Below are 6,984 nucleotides of genomic sequence, written 5' to 3' on the forward strand. Positions count from 1 at the left end.
GTTTTTCAGAAGTCAAGGGGAAAAAAGTCTGAGTAATTCCTACGCGGCGTGGTGGAATTGAGAGGACTCTAAAAACTGATTGTAATTTGGGGTCAGAATTAAACCTTGCTCTCCAGAGGCAGTTCTAGCTTGCATGAGTTGTTTTCTTTTGCCAAAGGGGCTTTGTTATTTAGAGAAGACATGGCAAAAAGCACAGGATTTGCTTATGAACATCTCCCTCGGGAACTGTTTTCTTTCCCCGTCTTTTTCAAGAAAAATAATAAATATCTTGTTTCTGTAATTTTCTTCTCAGCAGTCTGACTCTTGTCTGATTTGAATTCGCCACAGATACCAGTGGTGACTGAGATTGTCGCTGTGCTCTGGCCTTGCTGGGGCGTGTAAACAAGTGAGGCCAAGAGCTGACAGCAGTCAGTGGTTGGGGTGCAGGGGGAAGGGAGCAAGTGAGCACTCACCCCTCTTCTATTTCACCTGACTCTTCTCCCTCTTCTCGATGTTCTCTACACATCTTCTTCCCACCTTCTGCAGGCTCCCTTTTAAACTTGGCTGACCCTGAGTTATGGAATTGGCGCTAGGAATTTACCAAGGGCATTCTGCTGATATTCCAGGATCTCCCTCACCTGTGAGGAGGCACCTAAGAGAGAAAACTGCAGTTCTTTCTCCTCGCCCAAAAGGCCCAAACACCCCAAATGTGACACTTGGAGGGAAAGACATTTTTCAGTGTAAACACCATCTCTGAATCACTTGGCATCCCGTCCCTGCTCCTGCTCTGGCTCCAGACACGTGTGGTCATCACTGCTCCCCAACACACACACACTGACACCTGCCCTGTTGTCTCCATTCACAGCTGTGAGCCCGAAGATGACTTCTGTAGGCAGCACCTGTCTGAGGATGCTCTGGTTTGTCTGACTGACTTATAATGAAGCCGCAGGTTGCCTTGTGCGGATCTCAAAGATTCATGGAGCTTGCTAAGGGAGGCTGCAACCCAGGACTCAGGAATTCATACATAGCAGAGAAAGAAGGAAGTTACGTGAAACTCTGTACTAGAGAAGTGGGGGGACCGGCCCAGTGGTGCAGCAGTTAAGTCCACACGTTCCGCTTCGGCGGCCTAGGGTCCGCCAGTTCGGATCCCGGCTTGGCATGCCATGCTGTGGTAGGCATCCCACATATAAAGTAGAGCAAGATGGGCATGGATGTTAGCTCAGGGCCAGTCTTCCTCAGCAAAAAGAGGAGGATTGGTGGCAGATGTTAGCTCAGGGCTAATCTTCCTCAAAAAAAAAAAGAGAAGTGGGGTGCTCGTAATGCAGGTGAATTTGTTGGGGATGACATTCGTCTGGCTGGACCGTCTGTGCAGAGTCAGTGTGAGCCCTTGGCTGGTTGCCAGAGGAGCTCTCGCTCCCTTGGGTGAAGGTTGGTGCTCCTCCTAACCTGAAGGGGAGCCTTTCTGTTCTCTGTCTGCAGGCTTTGGAAACGGGGAGCACCTGCCCACTCTGCTCAAGGCTGCTGGGCTGGATCCAAGCGCTTTCTGTTTGGGAACACACTATCTAGTTCAGTCCTTCTCAAACTTGAGCGTGTATCATGGTCACCTGGAGGACTTGTCAAAGCACAGATTGCTGGACCCCATCCTTAGGAAGGGTGGGGTTCGAGACTCTGCATTTCTGCTAAGCTTCCAGGTTAAGCTGCTGCCGCTGGACCACACACTTGGAGAAGCAGTGCTCCGCTTGATGCTGCCTAAGCAGGTGCCAAAAGTGTGGTTGAGTCTTTGATATTGTAGGATGTCTGAGGCCCTTCTCTGCACCGCTTGGGTTCAGGAGCTCGTATTTCAGCAGTCGTGTTCATTGGGACTTTGGGGAGGTGGCCCTCGCAGAGCATCCTTCTGATCTCATTCACAGCTCCGATAACATCATTTATGGGACTATGGAGACATGACAGTCAGCAGACATCTCCAGGAAAAGGAGAGCATCTGGAAGGGGAAATGCTTTCTTCTTCTGAGATGGTTAAGTGATGAGCAGAAAGGATTGTAAGCACTGGAATAGAGGAACTGCTAGTCCAATTCGATGAGGCATGGTGTACTCAGTTTTGCACCCAGTTTTTAACAGAGTAACTGAAGGCTGTTTTAGCCACATGCTCATTACAACCCTGGGGTTCTGAGAGAAGCCATTAGGAACCCCGAATTAAATAGCTACGGTGGTGTTATAGTATATGACACAAACTATCACATACAAGCTACATAAAAGTTGACGCATTTTACTTTGAGAGAAATTAAGTTTTTTTGGTGAAACACCACATGAGGCCAACAGATGTGCAATCCCGTTATGGAGCTACAGTCTTGAGGGAGATCGGGGGTGAGTGTCACTGGATACAGCTATGAAAATATATGCCATATAATACCAGCACGTGTCCAACATGCAGCTGGTGCAGACTGAAGACCTGAATGTTTTATTGATTTAATTGCAATTAATTTAAATTTAAATGACCACATGTAGCTGGTGGCCATTGTGTTGGACAGCACAGAATTACCTATGACAGGATTTGACCCAGTTGGGGAGGGAGAGGGGCAGGCAGATGTTGCCAGGGGAGTGATGTTGGAGTTGAGAGTGAAGAGGAGCAGGCAGGTTACTAAGAAGCTAATGAAGACCTACTGATTTGTATTCTTGCTGTTGTTTTCTTTTTCAAGAGGGCCTCCAAGCTTTAGGACCCCCAAAACCTGGATCTGCCCCAGGAAAGCATTAACTGGGACTCAACTAGGCAGGGGGCAGAGCGTGTGCAAAGGCAGGAGGGAGCATGGCAGGTCACAGGAACTGAACAAGAGCACAGAGGGCGGGTGGGAGGCATGAGATGAGAACCTTGGGGGTCCTAGTGGACCCCTTGGAGCCAGAGTCCAAGTCAGTGCCAAGGAGCTCGGCAGCAGTGTGAATTCCCACTCCTGTGCCCCTTGCAGAGAGACCACCTATTCTGCAAGCTGCGACACTTTATCCTTCCTCCAGGCTCTATATCTTTTCTCTCCTCCTGAGTTCTGCTTGCTCAGGTTTTCTATGACTCCAGCTCTCCTTCGTGGTCTCTTCCTGTGCTTCCTTGGAGTGTCAGCTTCCTAAGTGCCTTGTCCTCTGGGTCTTCACAGCAGAGAGACGCTGACAGACCCACCTCGTCTTACAATGGACCGGGCTCTGTTGTCGCAGCCAGTGGATGAGCTGTCAGGGACTCCCGCTGGTCCCCTCCCCTGGGCCTGAGGGTGGAACAAGTATCACTGGTCGGGTGTAACTACACATGGACATAGGATGACTCTTGGTGGGGGTGTCGTGTGCGGTTGACAGGAATGCTTTCTTTCCCTCCAGCTGTAATTCATCTCTTTATAGACAGGATCCTGGAAAGAATTTGCTGACACTTTTTTCCTCACTTCCTCACCTTTCTGTCACACATTTCTCCTCTCTTACTCTTTTTTTTTTTACACCTACTTTGTATTATTTTAAATTTCAAGCCTACAGAAAGGTTGAAAGAAAAATATAATGAACACCCAGAGCCTTTACCTAGACCAGGGTTCTTTTTTTTTTAAAAAAGATTGGTACCGGAGCTAACAACTGTTGCCAATCTTCTTTTTTTTTTCCCTGCTTTTTCTCCCTAAATCCCCCCAGCACATAGTTGTGTATATATATATATGTTTTAGTGGTGGGTCCTTCTAGTTGTGGCATGTGGCATGCCACCTCAGCATGGCCTGATGAGCGGTGCCATGTCTGCGCCCAGGATCCGAACCAGCGAAACCCTGAGCCGCCAAAGCACAGCACACGAACTTAAACACTCGGCCACTGGGCTGGCTCAGACCAGGGTTCTTAACCTTGGCACTATTAACATTTGAGGCTGGATAATTCATCATTGTGGGAGGCTGTCCTGTCTATTGTGGGATGTGGAGCAGCATTCCTGACCTCTACTGACTAGACACTGGTACCACCCCCTTCACAGTTGTTGTTGGTGCCCTCAAGTGGATTCCGACTCCTAGCGTCCCTGTCTGCAGCAGAGTGGGAACCCTGCCCAGTCTTTTTGCCCCATCCTGTCACCTTCCAGCCCTGTATCAGACAATGCTCCACTGCGATTCACAGGGTTTTCATGGCCAATTTTTTTGAAAGTGGGTAGCCAGGTCCTTCTTCCTAGTCTGTCTAGTCTGGAAACTCCACTGAAACCCATCCACCATCTGTGACCCTGCTGGTATCTGAAATACTGGTGGCATAGCTTTCAGCATCACAGCAGCATGCAGCTGCCACAGTATACAACTGACAGACGGGTGATGTGGTTCCCTGACAGGGAAATGAACCGGGCTGCGGCAGTGAGAGCCCTTCAACTGAGACAACCAAAAATGTCTCCAGACATCACCAAATGTCCCTCGGGAGGCAAAATTGCCCCCAGTTGAGAACCAGTGACCTAGATTATGAACTAATGTTTTGTCACATTTGCACATGCACACACTCTCTGTGTGTATATATATCCATATGTAATCCATGTATATATTATATACACATATAATACAAACACATACAGGTATATATACATATAAACATATATGTATGTGCACATACATATTTCTTATATATATATACAATCATAGGGAGTCAGCAAATGTGGCAAAATGTTAAATATATATACATATACACACACATATATACACATACACATATACACACATATATACACACATACATGTGTACACACATATACATATCTATATACACATGCATATATATACACACACATATGTTTTTCTGAACCATTTCAAAGTAAGTTGCAGACATACTTACCCTTTGCCTCCAAATACTTTAGCTGCTGAGAACAAGGACATTCTCGTATATAACCACAATAAGATTATCGTGGTCAAGAAATTTACATCAATACCATATTTTTATAGCCTGTATTCATTTTTCCTCATTGTTCCAATAATGTTCTTTATGGAGTCTTTGATCAGTGCTGGCCCTGTCATGATGATGTAGCTCTCATGTCTCTATAATCTTCACTAATCTGAAACAATTCCTTCTCTTTTTTTGGTCTTTTATGATGACATTTTTGAAAGTCCAGACCCAGTTGTTTTGTGGAATGTTCTCTCTCTCTTCAACCCACTATGTTCAGACTTCTGCCTCCACTGCTCCAGTGAAATTGCCTGATAACTGTCATTGTTCCATCAACTCTAAAAGTCCACAGATTGCAAACCATACCGTCATTTTATGTGACACTAAGAAAGAGGGGGGAACCCACCATCAATTAACAATGAAATGCTAGCAGTTGTATGACACATTGTGTCCAAATGTGGAAAAAAAGTGTCTTTGAATGGATGGATTTTGCTAATTGCTGAAGCCAATGCCCTGTTTGCATCCAGTCCCTTTTCCATACTCTCTGCTCTCTTGGCTTCTTTGACACCGTCTCTTCCAGGTCTCCTCCTATCTCTGTGCTTCTCTGTTTTTGCTTCTCCTCTTCATGTCCACGGGGTGTCCATTTACGTATTGGCGTCCACAGGGTTCTCCCCAAGCTGCCCTGGCTGGCTGGGTTCTGTACCACTTCCCTCCTCCTTCCCACTCCGTTGCCCTCTCTCCCCTCATTGCACCCAGGTTGGCCACCTGGCTGTAAAACATGAGCTAAGAGAATCAGACCTTCTCCCTGGGAGACGAGAGGCAGCCGTGGAAAATTCAGGGAGATGTGCTGCAGGCACTGGGGGATTTGGGACTGGGACTCAGAGGGGAGATATTGGCCAGGGGTGTAGGTTTAGACTATTTGATGCAAGCCCATGGTTGGAACTAAGAGCTGGTTGGGATAGTATAGTTAGATGAGAAAGGAGCACCGAGTTAGGAAACTTGGGAACAACCTCCTTCCATGTAAGGGCAGAAGGAAGCCAAGGAACCTCGCAGATGGAGGAGGAAAACAAGAAGGGTGAGGAAACCTGGAAGAAAAGGGAGGTCTGTGGGCTGCATGTGGCAGAGATGTCAGGGCATGAGGGAATGAGGACAGGGACCATGATCTGCTGGATGAGGGTGTCTTCCTTGTCTCAGGCCCCTCTATAAAATAGGAGATGAGAGTGAACATAGAAGGGAGGAATGAGGGGCTTCAGCTGGCACATAGACCAAAACCTCCTGGTGTCAGAATCCGGTGGCGCCCCGCCCAGCAGGCTGCAGCCATGCCTCCCATCTCCTCCTGGTGGAGGGAGGATGCAGCATGTGTCCCTGAGCTTCTGTGACCGCCAGCGATGGCCCCCGCTTGAGGCAGGGTCACTGCAGCGGGCACATGCTCGCGGAGGCTGGGCAGACGTCTGGCAGAGCCCCCTGCTGCTCGGTTTGGGGCTCCATCCTGTTTTGTCCTGCCGATCAGAGCCAACTTGGGACTGATTTTCTCCTCACCACATACAATATTGTGCGTGGATATCTCTTACCACACACAAATGCGGTGTTGGCCGCTGCCTTTTAAAAATACAGATAAGATCACATTTGAGGAATTCTGCCTCAAACATTCCCATGATGACCAGTTACTCTCGGGATAAGACCAAACTTCCCACCACGGCCCATAAGCACTGCGTGGTCGGGCCCTGCCTACCTCCTGCCTCCCAGCACTTCCTGGCCCTGTTCTCGGCCCTCCCCAGCTCAAGCTCCCTTCTGCCTCAGGGATTTTGCTCATGTGGTTCCCTCTGCAGGGAACACTGTTCTGCTTTTCGCCTAACTCCTCATCATTCTTTGGATCCCAGTTTTACATCCTCCAGGAGAAGTCTCCCAGGACCCGGACATGGCGAGGTCATTCTGCCGTACACACTCTTCCGGCTCGGTACTTCTCCCTACTTTTACAATTAAATGGTTAATTGTGCAACTCATTGGTTAACGCTGGAACACAGCTCTCTGATAGCAAGGCTGCCCAGCTCTTTTTTTTTTTTTTTTTTTTTTGAGGAAGATCAGCTCTGAGCTAACATCTGCTGCCAATCCTCCTCTTTTTGCTGAGGAAGACTGGCCCTGAGCTAACATCCGT

Source organism: Equus quagga, chromosome 8 (assembly GCF_021613505.1).
Source record: "Equus quagga isolate Etosha38 chromosome 8, UCLA_HA_Equagga_1.0, whole genome shotgun sequence".
NCBI lineage: Eukaryota > Metazoa > Chordata > Mammalia > Perissodactyla > Equidae > Equus > Equus quagga.